Below are 15,811 nucleotides of genomic sequence, written 5' to 3'. Positions count from 1 at the left end.
TCCATGACTTCCTATATATATAGAAATATATAAATATATCCTATATTTGAACCACATGAGACTTTACTTTATTTAAATACAATTAAAAATTCACTTTTTCAGTCTTCTTAGCCACAGTCCATGTGTTCGGTAACCACATGTGGCCAACAACTGTGGTACAGGACAGCGCAGATACAGAACTTCTTCTTCATGGTAGTACTTTCTCTTGCAACATAGCAATAAAAGGATTGCAAATTAATACAATATTTTGATATTGATATTACTATTATAATTGCTAAAGTTTCTAAACTATGAAAATCTGTAATCAGAATTAAAATGAGATGAATTTTTAAAAAGTGAAGATTCGAGGATTAGGTGTTGTTTAAAAAATTATTTGTGCAATATATACAAATCAGTCAACATTCTCTTTCCGTGGAGAGTTTTATTGATTAAAATTGAATTGACATTTTTATATGAAAGTTTTTATAAAAGATTATTCAACTAGACTCACCCACTCTCACACTGTACATGGCAGGCCTTGCCTCCCAGAGAGCATAAGCAGCCTATTTCAGTGTTAGCAGTTACTCCTGATACCCTGATGGCAGCATAGTTGTATGTTAGCAACACTAAATTGGATCCTAATTACTCATTGTTATCAAGTATCAATGTATGGTGTCATTCTGTGAAATTTAGGGACTGACTCAGAATATGCAGAAATAGAGGATATTAAAGGAGCCTAATGTTTTTGAGTATGTTCCCAATATATAAATTATTATTTGTTAGCTATTATAATTAGAATTCTATGTTGAAATTTTATTTCTCAACTGTTCAGTTTGGTGACATATGGATACCCAAAACTTCAGATTTTACACTATTCAATAGATGTAAGAAGTTAGTACAATGCTTGTTTATTGGTTATTTTAAATATGGATTCGAAAATAAAACAAGAAAGAGCAGTGGGCTTAGAGAACTATAAAGAACATTGTAATACAATTTGAATACTGGCAATAGGAAATACTGATCTCTCTTAGTAGGCGAGTGCATGTTTGGAAATGCTGAACTAGGGTGTCTTCAACTTAGAGACTTCTAGTCATTACCTCCTTGGAACGAAATTGTAAATCTGTTTACAAATCTATAATATCATTTAATTCACTGTAACCCTCAATCAAGAAAAGGATGGAGGGCTTTAGGAACCCCTGCTTTTGTACTTAATAGCATTGAGCTCTTCATACCATGATTTCATTTTTGGTTTGTGTCATGCTGAAAATCTCACTGTTTCACCAGGAGAGCAAAGTAAATTGCTACAGATTTCAGTGTGGCAATCTGTGAAGCAATTAAACACTAAAACAGACAAGCAGTGGGGGATTCTTTCGGCTCAGGAGAATAAATGAGGCATGATGTTAACACAGTTGACTTAAAGAGAAATTCGAACGTCTAGGCTCAGATGGAGAGTTTGTGGAGCTTGACAAATTTCAGAATGAGTATATTGTAGAATTGTACCTAAAATCTAATGAGATCAAGTAGAATATTATAAACACTTGTGCTCTATTTAAATAGAACCTTGGTAAAATTTTATTATAGAGTCTCTTGTGACATAACACAATTCAGATTAGATGCATAATAAAGTTTGTACATGTTTCACATGGAGTTGAAAAGTTCTAAATTATAAATAGGAGTCAATGTTTTAAACAAATATGTGTGTGTAGGTGTATGCATGTTTATTTCTTAAAGCCTGTTTTTTTAGCTTCAGTAAATATGTATTAAATGTTTACCATTTCCTAAATCTAATCTTCAGGAAAACAAAAGACAGAGTCCCTGTTTCTTGTCATTGATGAGAACAGTTACATGGGGAAGACCATGATTTCTGTAGAAAAATTGTGGGGCAAATATTATAATGTAGGCATGAAAAAAAATTCCTGAAACATGATTGTTACTAATAATTTATTTTTAACTAAATATGATCTTTCTCCTTTACTCTTAAATTTGAGAATGGCTCCTCCAAAATATCAATGAAAATATCAAATGCTATGACTCAGTCTAGACCTCGTACATGAAGTCTTATAGCTAAACACCAAGCTTCCAGAATAACAGCATTACATCAAAAGGTCATGGGGTGTAAAAAGATCTTTTTAAAAATGATTCATTTAAACACACATAAATGGCTTCCTATAGGTTTACAGGATTACATTTAAAACTTGACTAGTCACCAGAGTCATGTATATTTGTCTTAAAAATATGACTATTTCCAGACCCCGAACTTTAGAATCGAAATCTCCAAGAAGTACCCATGGAATCATCACATTCAACAAATGCTGTACTTCAACCAGTATGATTTCCTAGTTTTCAGAGGCATCACTTATGCCTGTTGGTACCAGTGAGGAAGAATAGCAGAAACAACAGCAGTGTTTTTGTAAAAGTTAACATAAGGAATTATTAATTAGACACAAAGTTTTTATCTGAATAACTAAAAGATTAAAAAAGAAGTCAATGATGTCATTGGAGAATCAACTATAATAATCATGTACTTACTCTAATGTTGTGGGAATAAAAGGAAGTACTGTACTTGCAATGAGTCAAGTAGAAATTTCTAGAAGAGGCCTCTAAAGCTCAAATTCAGACTTCTGAAGCCCAGGTGATAAGTTGGTTGGTGCTGCTATCTCTGAGTTTAGATAAAGCCACCTCCCCACTCCCCAGCCCAGAGCTGACACTCACACCTCTGAAGGACAACAACAGGTGCTTTTCTCTCTGAGGTCAAACACAGCGATGCTGGTTGTTCACCGTGAAAACACCGAAGACTTGATCCAGCAACTGCTATAGAAGTGAATCGCTGCCTCTGAGATAAAGAAGTATTGCTGGTTAGCTACCCATTGAATGAGGAAGCCCACAGGAACCCAGAAGAGGTAAACAGGGGATGCAATTCTCATCTTCCTTCCAGCCTCCTAGTCTTGGTCTAGTACTCTCTGTTGTCACAGCCTTGTATAAACCCAGCTGGAGAAGAAGAAATGTGGTTTGCAGAAACCCAGAATCAGCAAACAAAGGGAGATTGGAATGATGGGTTGGTGCTGGGAATCAAATGCTTAATAACTGGCACACCGGTCTATTTAGTAAAATGAAAAGATGCACGAGAACCACAAAAATGATTTGCATATGATCTTCCCATTGGCAGTCCTTTGTATACCGCTCCTGTCAAGCTCCGGTCTGTACATCATCCAGTCGAGATGATGTAACCATTTACACATTAAATTAAATATGAAAGAAGATTTCAAACCCCACTACCTACGTTCTCCTTGCTTTATCTGTCTGCAACAAACTTTCTCCTTTTGCCTCCTTGAGTAATGTTTCAACATTTTCCCTAGTTCTATTCAAATTCATCTTTCCATTTCATCTTTCTAATTTGACCCATACTTTGCAACCACATTAACATATACAAATGCATGTAATAAATGGTAATATGTAATATTTAACATGATATATAATATAAACATATTTACAAATATTTCAAACATGCAAATAAAATTATATGTGTATGTTTGCACACACATATTTTTAATATTTTGTATAGCTCATTATTTTGCAAGATCACAACCTCTGCACCAATACAGCTACCATTAAACTGTAACCTCCCTGAAAATGAGTCAAGTTGTGACTTTTACTTTAAGGCCTAAAAATGTATCTGACATATGGCATGTAGTGAATTTATATTTTTATTGAAAAAATTAATCAAGATCCTTAAAATAGGTCAATATTGAAATATTTAGGCAACTAAACAGGTTTTGGAAATTTTTAATGATATTTTTGTAGAAAATATGTCAAAAAAAGGTGATAGTAAATAGACACAACTCAATCTAAAATAGACAGAATTGCTGTAAAATCTCTCATACAAAAACCTATTTTAATTACAAATGTAAATCTATGTAAAAATTCAGTTTAACTGTGAAGTAATCAGAATAAAAATCCACGATCAACTCAAAGGCAACAACAAAAATTTAATTTGGGAATTAGAACTATAGAAAAATTATTTATAATAGAATATTTTCTCATTAGTCTATGATAAACCTTATTGGGCATGTTGAATATGCAAGACCGTGTATGCAAAGTAGAAAGAAATATTTTAACATGAAAAGGAAAAACATTTCTGAATGAAATGAATATTTTTGTTTAAGCTAAACCTTGAATAATTACTTTTATGAAGATTTTACTAGTTAATTTTATTAATACAATCCCTTAATATTTAAAATAACTGTTCAGGAATCTTTGTTCTCCATGGAAAGATTTTTTTAAATGATCTAACAATTAAGTGTTTTATTTCCAGAATTCTATAGCACAGAGTAGTTAAGAAATTTGCCAAGACAACAAATTACATAAAGGAGCAGACACATATTCATTAAACCCCATGTGCTTTCTGTTAAACCCCATTCTTATTATCAGAAAAGCAATTGGTTTTAAACACGAAGCCATATTCTGAATAGTTCTTTAGGACAATGAAACTGTGTGCCATTGCAAATGGCAACATAAAGACAATTCATGACGGAAAAACGATTCCATTTTTTCTCTTTGCCTCTCTGTGGCCCTCAAAGCCATATATACGATAACACTGAAATGAAACTTGTTCTGAATGCACTGAAAGAGATGCAGAAAAATAGTTTCCTCAAAACCTAATTCAAACCTAAAACTCAAGAAGACCCATATTTTCAGTCTTTCAGATTATCTTGTCATTCTTTGAAGTGAAAGGATTCATTGGAAGTCGTCAAATGTTTGAAGAAGGGTTAAAAGTAAGCTTCTTGCGTGTCAGAAGCCAGATGGAAGAAGGTATCTATCTACATGCCTTATTTAGGAGTTTCCATTTTATTCTAAGTGAACTTGAAAGACATTGAAGGTTAAGCAGTGGGTAAAAAAAATAAATGAAAAATACATCATTTTTTCACATTTTTAAAATATATTTATTGATTATGCTATTACAGTTGTCCCATTCCCCCCCACTCCACTCCATCCTGCCCACCCCCTCCCTCCCAAATTCCCCCCCTATAGTTCATGTCCATGGGTCATACTTATAAGTTCTTTGGCTTCTACATTTCCTATAGTATTCTTACCCTCCCCCTGTCTATTTTCCACCTATCATCTATGCTACTTATTCTCTGTACCTTTCCCTGCCTCTCCCCCCCCCACTCCCCTATTGACAACCCTCCATGTGATCTCCATCTCTATGGTTCTGTTCTTGTTCTAGTTGTTTGCCTAGTTTGCTCTTGTTTTTGTTTTCACATTTTTTATTGTTGCTCAAGTACATTTGAACAGACACTTCTCCAAGGAGTACATACAAATGCCCAGAGACATATGAAAGGATGCTCAGCATCACTAGCCATCAGAGAGATGCAAATTAAAACCACAATGAGATACCACTTCACATTGGTGACAACAGCCCGTCATAAACAAATCAACAAACAACAGGTGCTGGGGAAGTTGCAGAGAAAGGGAACCCTAGTGCACTTTTAGTGGGAATGAAGACTGCTGCAGCCACTGTGGAAAACAGTATGGAATTTCCTCAGAAAACTAAAAATGGAACTGCCTTTTGAACTGGCAATTCCACTGCTGGGATTATAAACTAAGAACCCTAAAAAATACATCATTTTAAAGAACATCTTTTAGAACATCCTTGGGTGTTAAAAAAATTATTTCAGTAATCATTTCACAATATATACACATTTCAAATCATTATGTTGTACACCTAAAGCTAATACAATATCATATGACAATTATATATTGATTTAGAAAAACAAACAAACAGCATCCTTGAAATACTTTTATAAGCTACTTAAAAATATCAAAATTGATACCCAGGAGCATAAGCAGAGTGTAGATTTAATCCATGAGTTACATAGTGGCCTAAGATAGAGAAATAATCATTAAAATGGTGAAAAAACGGATGAACTAGATAATTTTTATGAAGGAAAAAAATCACTCTGACACATTAATTTGTTAAATGTGTTGAATAAGGGCAACGCAGTCTTAGTTATTTGACAAATGCACAGAGGTTACTGACACGTATAGAGGTAAAACACTAAGGCAGCAAAGGTGTGTGGCAAACCTAGTCAACCCCATAACACTATTTGTACATTCTGTGTCTAAATCCTGTGGTCATGCAGGCAGTTTATTGCAGGTTGATAGCTCCACCTCCCTAATATTGAAAAAAGGTCAGGAATGCAGATGGCACCTAAGGAGGATGTGTAAAATCAGCACATGCAGAGTCTAAGCCAGAACCAGGAGAAACAAAATGCAGAGTTGACTACTGAAGACCACTGACACCACGTGCGTAAAGTCCTTGTATTTGATCAATCTCAGCACAGAAAGCTACCCTAGGAATGATGCGTCTTGTTCCAGTTAGTGATACATACACAAAATCAGGAGTGTGGTATGCTAATTAAGATTTCTCAGAGTTAAATGTGAAATATGGATTTCATATCAAAATAGGTGCCATTCTAAGGCACATTGCAATTAATATTCAAATTAAGTCATGTATCTGTTCACTTAATGGCATTCATAAACATTTTTTAAGGAGATTATTCTAAGGTTAAATATGATATGCTGCAGACAATTGAAACTGAATAAAAATAAATAAATTAATTAAAATATGATATGCCACTATTTATTCTGTTTTGTATAAAGAAAATGATTGGAAATAAGCTACAAGTTAATTAATTAATTAATTAATTAATTTATGTTTTGCACCTTAATAAAGATATTTACAAAAGAAAAAACAATGCCAACCCACTGAAATATGCTGAAATGCATTGGGGCATATAGTGATTCCCTATAATAAACCCTCACTCTGTCTTAAAGTGAAAGGGACAGAACCTCAGGGCAGAACTTCTTCTCCTACCTGAACTATGGGAAATGAAAGGGATGGTTCTATTTCAGAAAATGTGCTGATGTAACTTATGTAGCAGTTATTAGGTAATTCTACATTCTTTGTACTCCGATTGCATTTGTCAGATAATTTCAAAGTCATTAGCATTGTATGCACAGAGAACATGTCATCCCAAACATACTCTTCACGTGGATGGTGCTCATTTATTTTGCGCTTGTATTCATTTGAGGGCAGTTTGCTTCCATATATTTTTGTGGTTATTTATCTTATACACACATAAATATATTTGAATTATGTATTAAAGTACAAATTATATGCATAAAATAATACATTCATAAATATAGAGTCCAGTGATTTTTTACTAATTGAACGAACTCATGTAAAAAATACCCAGATCAAGAAATGGAAGATTAAATAAGCACACCCCTGAATTTCCTTTCCAATCATTATCACCCTCCCATTAGTGTTATACTAACTTCAACATTGTAAATTAGCTTTGCACAGAAATCTGTGTTTGGCTTCCCCCCTAAAGACAGTATGTAAGAAAAGACTATATTTTGGGGTTTAGTCGTAGTTTATCTATTCTTATTGCAGCATACAATGCCATTGTATGAAACATGTGCCACAATGTATTTATCCATTCCACTGTTGACAGAAATAGGCATCATCTTCATTTGAGTCTATTGTGAACAGTGATAGTATAACATTCTTTTAATGAAGACATGAGAGCATTTTTATTGAAGACATCACCATGAACTTTAAAGTATCCTTTATTTAGAAAGAATTTAGTGTTCCTTCCTCATGACAGGTGAAGGCTTGTGTTATCAAGTGGAGGGTAAGATAATTGAGAGTATTACTAACTTGCTAGGACACATGAAAAGTACAGTCAACAGGAGTAGAGCCAATACATATTCAAACAGTCCCCAGGGGTTACATATATTTAGGGTTATAGGTGCTTTGAGAGGACATACAGTGATTGAAAATAGAAAATGAGACTTTAGCTGATGGTTTGGCAGAATTCTAATATGGCCCAAAGATTTCCATCCTCTGTATAATCCCCACCCCCTGAGTGATGGTAGGACCAGTAACTATGATGGATATAATTCCCATGATTATGCTATTTTATCTGGCAAAGGACAAGAGATATTTTAGTGATATTTGGAAGAGGTTAAATTTATCAAAAACAAGCCTCCTAAGTAGGATGAAGCTAATCAGCTGAATTCTGTAAAATGGTGTCTAGAAGTCAGAAAGACCCTTCTGCTGTTGGGAACTTCTAGGAGATGAGCGCCTGAAACATACAATAATAAGAAGCTAAATTCTATCAGCAATGTGAGTAAACTTGGAAGGTGAACCTTAAATGCAAATGAAAGTGTAACCTAGTCAACACCCTGATCACAGCCCTGTGCAAACCTGAATACACGATTCAGCTAAACAGGCTTTGACACCTAGCACAAGGAACTGTGAGATAGAGTGTAGGTTTCATTAAGAAGCTAAAAGTGTCATAATTTGCTGCACAAAAGTAGAAAACTAATACAGATTGTGGTATAAGTAATGGTGTGATGCTGCAAAACCTAAAAATGTGGAGAAACTTTGGAACTGGGCAATAGGCTCTGATAGAATTTGAGAGCATAATGCAGAGAGCATAAGTCAATTGGACAGATGGTTAGTAGAAATGTGGATATTGGGATGCTTAAGACTCAGAAGCAAGAGGGGAGCATGTCACAAAGAATTTGAGGAATCTGAGGAGGTGGAATCCTTGCTATGGGGGGCAGAATACTTAGCAGAAGTGTGATCTGCAAGTGTATGGAATGACAACTGCGTGTGGAATTAACTTGAATTACCTAAAGACATTTCCAAGCAAAGTGTTGAAGATGCTGCTTCGTTTCTTTCTGCTGCTTACAGTAAAATACGAGAAAAGAGAAAAAAAATGAGGAGAGAATTGTTAAGCATGAGAAACAAGACAAAGATTTTGAAAATTCACACCATTTCAATGAGGCAAAAGATGTTAAAATTAGATGTGGCTGCTGAAATCATGGCATGGGGACAGGCCGAGTGCATGACTGGACATTTCGGTAAGACATCAGTAAGATCGAAAGGTCAGAATACACGGTGACACAGAGTCCTTTAAGGAGAGTAAGGTTTTGCCTCCCAGAACCTCTCAAATAAACCAGAAGATCCCAAAGAAGCTTAAGGGCATTGTCTCTCAGCCATGTCTTCTGGAGCCAAAGAGAGAGCGAAGATCAGCTCAGAAAGACCCCTGGTGTTGCCTCTTGTTTAATGAATGCAATCCCCTTGACATCCATGAAGGCTCACAGAGTTCTTGAGAAAATTATTTCAGCAGGACTACTGTCAGCTTGGACAGGAAAGGACAGAGAGAGTATGTAATAAAATAAGGCTCTCAGTCTCACAATGTTGTTAAGTCCGGAAGGCACATGATAAAATTACTCAGCTGCAAAAACATAATACTTCCATGGGGAAAAAAAAAAAAAAAGGCTCCAATGGGAGAAACAAGATCACAGAGTTTGAGCTAAGGATCATGCACAATTATTCCAGGCCTTGAAACCTAATTAAGGAAAATCTTGGGGGAAATGTTAGGGTCAAGTGATTGATACAGTCTGTTGTTTTCCCTTTTCAATTAAATGTCTACAGCTGATATCCTATGCCTGTTCTACCATTAGTATGTTGGGAATGTTAGGGGCCTTTAGATTTCTCCAAAGATGGGAACTAATTCTACCCTGGGACCTGTACTTAGATGATTTAGAAAATAAGGTTTTCGATTTTAAGCCGATGCTCCAAAGAGTTGACACTCTTATGAACTTTGGGTGAGGATTAATATGTTCTGAAAGTAGGAGAGAAGTAAAGCTTTAAGACAAGAAGATGAACTGTGGTTGTCAGATTGGTGGAATGCCACCTAAAATTTCTGTTCCCTGCTTTGCAGTGTATACTCAGCTAAAAACTGAATGTTTGTGTCTCTCCAGATTCACATGTTGAAATCCTGACCCCTAATTTGCTGGTATAACAGATAAGGCCTTAGGGAGGTATTTTGAATTCAATGAGATCATGTGGGTGGGGCCCACATGTATGGGATTTGTGCCCTGGTAAGAGTCAGGAGAGAGCTTGCTTCCTCTCTTTGCTTTCTGCCAGGTGAGGATATAAGGAGAAATTGGTAGTCTGCAACCCAGAAGAGGGTTTTTACCAGAACTGATAATACTGGCACCATGATCTCTGACTGTTAACTTCCAGAACTGTGAGAAGTAAACTTCTGTGGTTTATACATTACTCAGACTGTGCTATTTTGTTTTAAAACCTCATTCTTTGTATAATCCCCACTCTTGATTGTAGGCAGAACTTGCTATATGGAGAAGAAATTCTTTAATGTCTTCTGATAACTCGGAACTGCGTCAATGAAAAGGGAAATTAATCTGGATGTTCCTGGTGGCTTAGAAGTAAGAAAGACTCTGTTGATGACTGAAGAAGCAAACAGTCGTGCTGTATGCTTCCCATCCAGAGGGCTAGCCTTCAGAAGCTGAGGCCCTCAGTCTTGCAACCTTAAGAAGTTAATTTTTCCCATACTTTAAATGAGCTTAGGAGAGGTCTCCAGGTTCCAGATAAAAAACAAGAACAAACAAACAAACAAAAACCCCAGCTTTTTCCACTCTTGCACCGCAGCCCTCTGAACCTCGCACAAAAGACCCAAATATGATTTGATTGGACTCCTGACTTACAGAAATTGTAATGTAGATTTTTTTAAAGACTCAGGGTTTGTGGTGATTTGTTATGCTGCCACAGAAAACTACTATAGCTGGAAACAGAAAGGAATGTAGAGTTACAAAGAGATGTCCACAGGAAGATAAGGAAGGGAATTTTCTAGTCAAGGGAAATGACATTCACTTAGAACGAGGAAACAGCAGGGAATTATATAAACAAATTATTTCAATAGGATTGAACCAAATATTAAAAGGGATTAGCAATAACAGTATCGCCAATATTTCAGACATTGTTCCAAATATTTTATATATATTAACTGTTTTAATTTTAACAATAGTGTTATCAAGTAGGTTCTACTTTTATCATCACTTTGCAGATAAAAAAATTGGGGTGGTGTGAGGTTTCATGTAATTTTCCCAAAGTCACACAGTTAATAGTTAGTATATTTTATAGCATCTTAATCCCCAACAAATTTACATAATAGATACAGACATCATTAGAGGAAGCAGCCTCTGTCATAATATTTAGGACACAGTAACTTGCATTTCTTCCTCCTTTTGTTTAAAAACCCTGGGTAAAATTTAAAAAAGAAGAAAATTCAAAACAGCCTAGTCGGGTGGATTGGCTGTGTACCTGTGTCTGCTTTTGTGAGTGCCCTCGGTACGGACTAGTTAGCGCAGATGTCAGGTAAGGCTGCACGTGCGTTAGGCATCAGCTACTGAGAACAGTGTGCAGTGATGGCGGTTACCCCACTTCAGGCCTTTGGGGATTGGTTTAGGATTGTTCAGTATTTAATGACATGTTCTTTCTTTTACTGTTTGTCTTTTGTTTTATGTACATTTTTCAATCGTTAATATTCTTATAGAAGTATGTTTTCTTAAATCACATAACTTTGTCTTTTTCACAACAATCTCCATTCATTCTGCTATCTCCTCTAATTCATGCAGTTACTACATTCATATGGTTAATAATGATCAATATTACCATCATTTTCTCTCATTTCAGAGCCTCCTTATATTTGTTTTATCTATAATGTCTACTGTGTTTAGCTGAACTTTTCAAGAGAAATTTGAAAATTGTTTCTTCCTCATCTGGAACTAGATGCTCTCTTATTCTATTTCTTTCAAGGCAGTGCAAATTGTCAACCTAGCATTTTAATTGCACAGTTGTGACCATCACGTAGAATGACCTAACGACGCCACATGAGAAGGTAATTCTCTCAACATGATCTCTGCAGTGAGGTGGGAAGATACTGTCACATGTATTAATGGTTAGATGGGCTACTCTAATCCTTGGAGCTCTGCTACCCAAGCAGTCCCATAGGAGCATTTTTGTCTTCAAAAGTGACTAGTGATCACGTGTAAGACAGACTTACATTTGACATAAAAATTAATATTTGTAACATGATAAGAATTGAGGTTTTGTATCTGCAAATTAAAGCTCTAGGGTGTTATCTTTATAGACTTTCATATCATTTATGGATTTTATTAGTGATGTAGGTTTTTGTGTGTATCACATCAGGTCTTTAATTGAAATATGTATTAGAATCAGCTAATGTGATTTAAATTATTAAAAACAGAATTCATAATTATAGTACTTGTATAACATCCTATAATTTTCACCAAGGTCAAATTCAATATTTGGTAAGAATTCATTTTGTTTTGTTTTAATTTTGTGAGAAACTGTGACAAAATTCATTAGCTATATCTTCTTGATAAGAAAGACAGAACAATTATTAAAAATTACATAGATTCTAAGTGTAAGAAAGTAGAACTACCTCTGTGCATTGTTTTCCTCTTCCAGAAACCGAATTTATGATAATACATTACCTCTGAGAGTATTTGTGAGTGTTACATAAGTTAATAGACATGATTTCATCAATCAGAGCTTGACAAATGGTACAATCCGACAGAATGACCGGTTTTACATTTCAAGTACTCATATTTGATCTCTTGTTTTATATTACATTGAGGATTCTCATGACTGCTGTGTAGCTCTTTGCTATTTACAATGTGTTTCATGAAGATAAGCATCGAACAGAAGTAGTCAGGAATTAAAAACTCGGGGTACAATCCAAGCCTCCTGATTCACAATTTGAATTGTAATAAATGTTAGGTTATTGCTATGCACATTAAAATTTATAAAGTACATATGCAAGTGTTCCTTTTAATTATTCTATACACCAACTTATCATACCATCACTGTGTATTTAAATCATTCCACTACTACCTTATGTTAGTTGACCTTTATTATATGAAGATTCACTTTTATTTGGATCAATTAAAAAATACAATTCCAAACTCAAATCTAATTCAAAATAAAGTGAATGTGTGTGTGGGGGGGGGAGAAATAAGCAAATTGCATTTTAAGGTTCATCAATTACTGAAAAATTTATCAACCAAAAAGCATAATTTTTTCTTGGCCATTTGATTTCTATTTACAGACTTCAGTTTGATCAGGTGTGAAGGGAAAAGTGCAGTGAATGTGTGCGATCTTTGATTCATGTTCTGTGTTACATTTGAGCTATAGAGGCTATTGCAAAACACTGTCCAGCATTTTGGGGCTTTAAAGGAGCAAAACAAGAAAATATGAATTATTGCAGAGCTTCTTATAGCAAAATGCACCAGAGTATAACGTTAGTAAACCATGGTTTCATGACTTCACTCCACAAAAAGAGATTCAGATAGTGATGTGTGTGAAATAAAATGTCTTGGATGTACTCACCAAGGGAGTCATCTGCAGGGTACCATGAGATGGAGTCAAGGGGAGATAAACAGAGATGGGCATTCAGAGGCAGTTTGAGAAATATCCAGGTATTGTACTACAGTCTCACTACAAATATCACCTGTGGCTTTGCTGGAAATGACTTTGTCACATCAGTGACAGAGTAATCTTTTATGTGTTTCTTAAGTAACTTTTTATTTTTTTAGGATCCTGCAATGGATTGGTATTTTTTTCTTCTAACATTCTTTGACTCTGTTACATGGACCAATTCATATATCAAACACTGTTGGTGCTCCCATCTTTAATAATACACACATACATACACAGACTAAATGTGACCTCATTTTGAAGTGTTAGGGGCTTCAGGATTCTGAGCTTATGTTCGTGTATTAGGGTGTGTTTGTGAGTGTGTGTGGAGAGAGAGAGAGGTTTTAAGGATTTAACTCATTCAAGTATGGAATCTGAAGGAGGAGGCCTGAAGGCTGGAGAAACATGAAAGCATTGCAGTTCAAGTTCAAAGGCAATCTGCTAGAGAATGTCCTCTTATTAGGAGGAGGTCAGCCTTTTATTCTATTCAAGCTTTCAACTGACCCAATGAGGCACACATTATTCAGAGTAATCTGCTTTATTCAGTGTCCACAGATTTAAATGTATGTCTCATCAAAAACACTCTCAGAGAAACATCCAAATAATGTTTGACTAAATATCTGGGCCAAGACAAGTCGAAAAAAATAACTAATTATTGCAATTGATTAAAATATTTTAAAAAAATTTTAAAGAAAGCAGCTTCAAGGTTGCCTAGAAATAATAGGTAAATCTTGAAAGAAGATACCTTAGAGAAATCTACAACTAAAAGAACACTACTTATTCTAGTATATCAGTTATTATTCTATACTAAATTTGATAGCATGATGTCTCTTTATCAGACTACATATAGAATAATATATTAACATTATATTTCTAATATTTAGCAATTAAAATATACATTTGTATGTATTTATATTCCCTGTTCACAATCCCAATAAATTATAATATTAGTTCATTTATTTTATTAAATTTATTATTATTCAACAAATATTTATTGACTACTTATTGTGTGCCTGACAATCTTCCAATAGCTTTGGATACACATAGTAAAAACGATGGGACAAAAATTTAAAAATGACTCATAGTCACAGACAACAATGTGGTAATGGCCTGAAGGGAGTGGGAGTGTGGCAGGGTGGTGAGCACAGAAAAATTAGGACATCTATAATAGTGCAAACAATAAAAATGGAGTTAAAATAAAAACAGTAACTTATAGAAATGATTCTGAAAACATTAGGCTTAGAATGTGGTATCCAAATTAGAAACTGATACATATTTTCAGATATTTGAGTTCCAAGTGATTTTAAATAAGACCCTGAAAACAGGTAATAAATAATATGACAAATTTCTGAGGTTCTGATTTTCCTACTATCATCACAGATGCCAATAAGGCTGCCTGCAAATTCAAATGTAAACAAGAGTAATGCTAAACATTGTCATGAACTAAAACTTTCCAAATTACAAGAAACCCTGGTATATGGTCAATATGTAGCAACCAACTGATCCCTCAACTCTTTACTCTGAATTGTAGAATTTCAGCAACTAATTCTCACTCATTAATTAATTTCTTGTTTTGGCTTAATAAAAATGTTATCAGAGAGTTCCTGTTAAGTTTTATTTTTTAAGTCTGTGCTAAGTTTTGTTTTTCACAAAATAAATATTTTCATCTTACTAGAAAAAATATTCACCTCTTGTTTCAAATTAGAAAACTCAAAATTTTGGACCATCTTGAAAATTTTATCTTGATATTCTACATGCTATATCACATATCTCTTCAATACATTTACTTTTTTCCATTTCAACTTGTGTAAGTTGCCCACGTTACTAGTCAATTACTTTCAGTTTATTTTCCTTGAAATCAAAAGCGCCAGACCTATGCTGATCACAATATATACTTCTTTTGTTGTTGTCTTGTTTTTTCAATATTTTTATTGTTGTTCAAGTACAGTTGTCTTCATTTTTCTCCCTCCATTCCCCTTGCCCCACCCACTCCCACCTCCCACGCTTGATGCTACCCCCTTTGGTTTGTCCATGTATCCTTTATACATGTTCCTGAAAACCCTTCCTCCTTTTCCCCCATTATCCCTCCCCCTCCCCTCTGGTTACTGTCAGTTTTTTCTTTATTTCAGTGTCTCTGGTAATATTTTGCTTGGTTGTTTGTTTTGTTGATTAGGTTCCACTGATAGATGAGATCGTGTGGAATTTGTCTTTCACCGCCTGGCTTATTTCACTTATCATAACGCTCTCCAGTTCCATCCATGATGTCACAAAGTATAGGGGCTCCTTCTTTCTTTCTGCTGCATAGTATTCCGTTGTATAAATATACCAGAGGTTTTTGATCCATTCATTTACTGATGGGGACAGTATATACTTCTAACAGGCACATTTCTCCATTTCCTTGCTGCCAACACTACATTAAAACAATCCATTCACTTTAAGCTGCCGTTTATG

This window comes from Desmodus rotundus, chromosome 1 (assembly GCF_022682495.2).
Source record: "Desmodus rotundus isolate HL8 chromosome 1, HLdesRot8A.1, whole genome shotgun sequence".
Taxonomy (NCBI): Eukaryota; Metazoa; Chordata; class Mammalia; order Chiroptera; family Phyllostomidae; genus Desmodus; species Desmodus rotundus.
Note: the sequence above shows the minus strand (reverse complement) of the source record.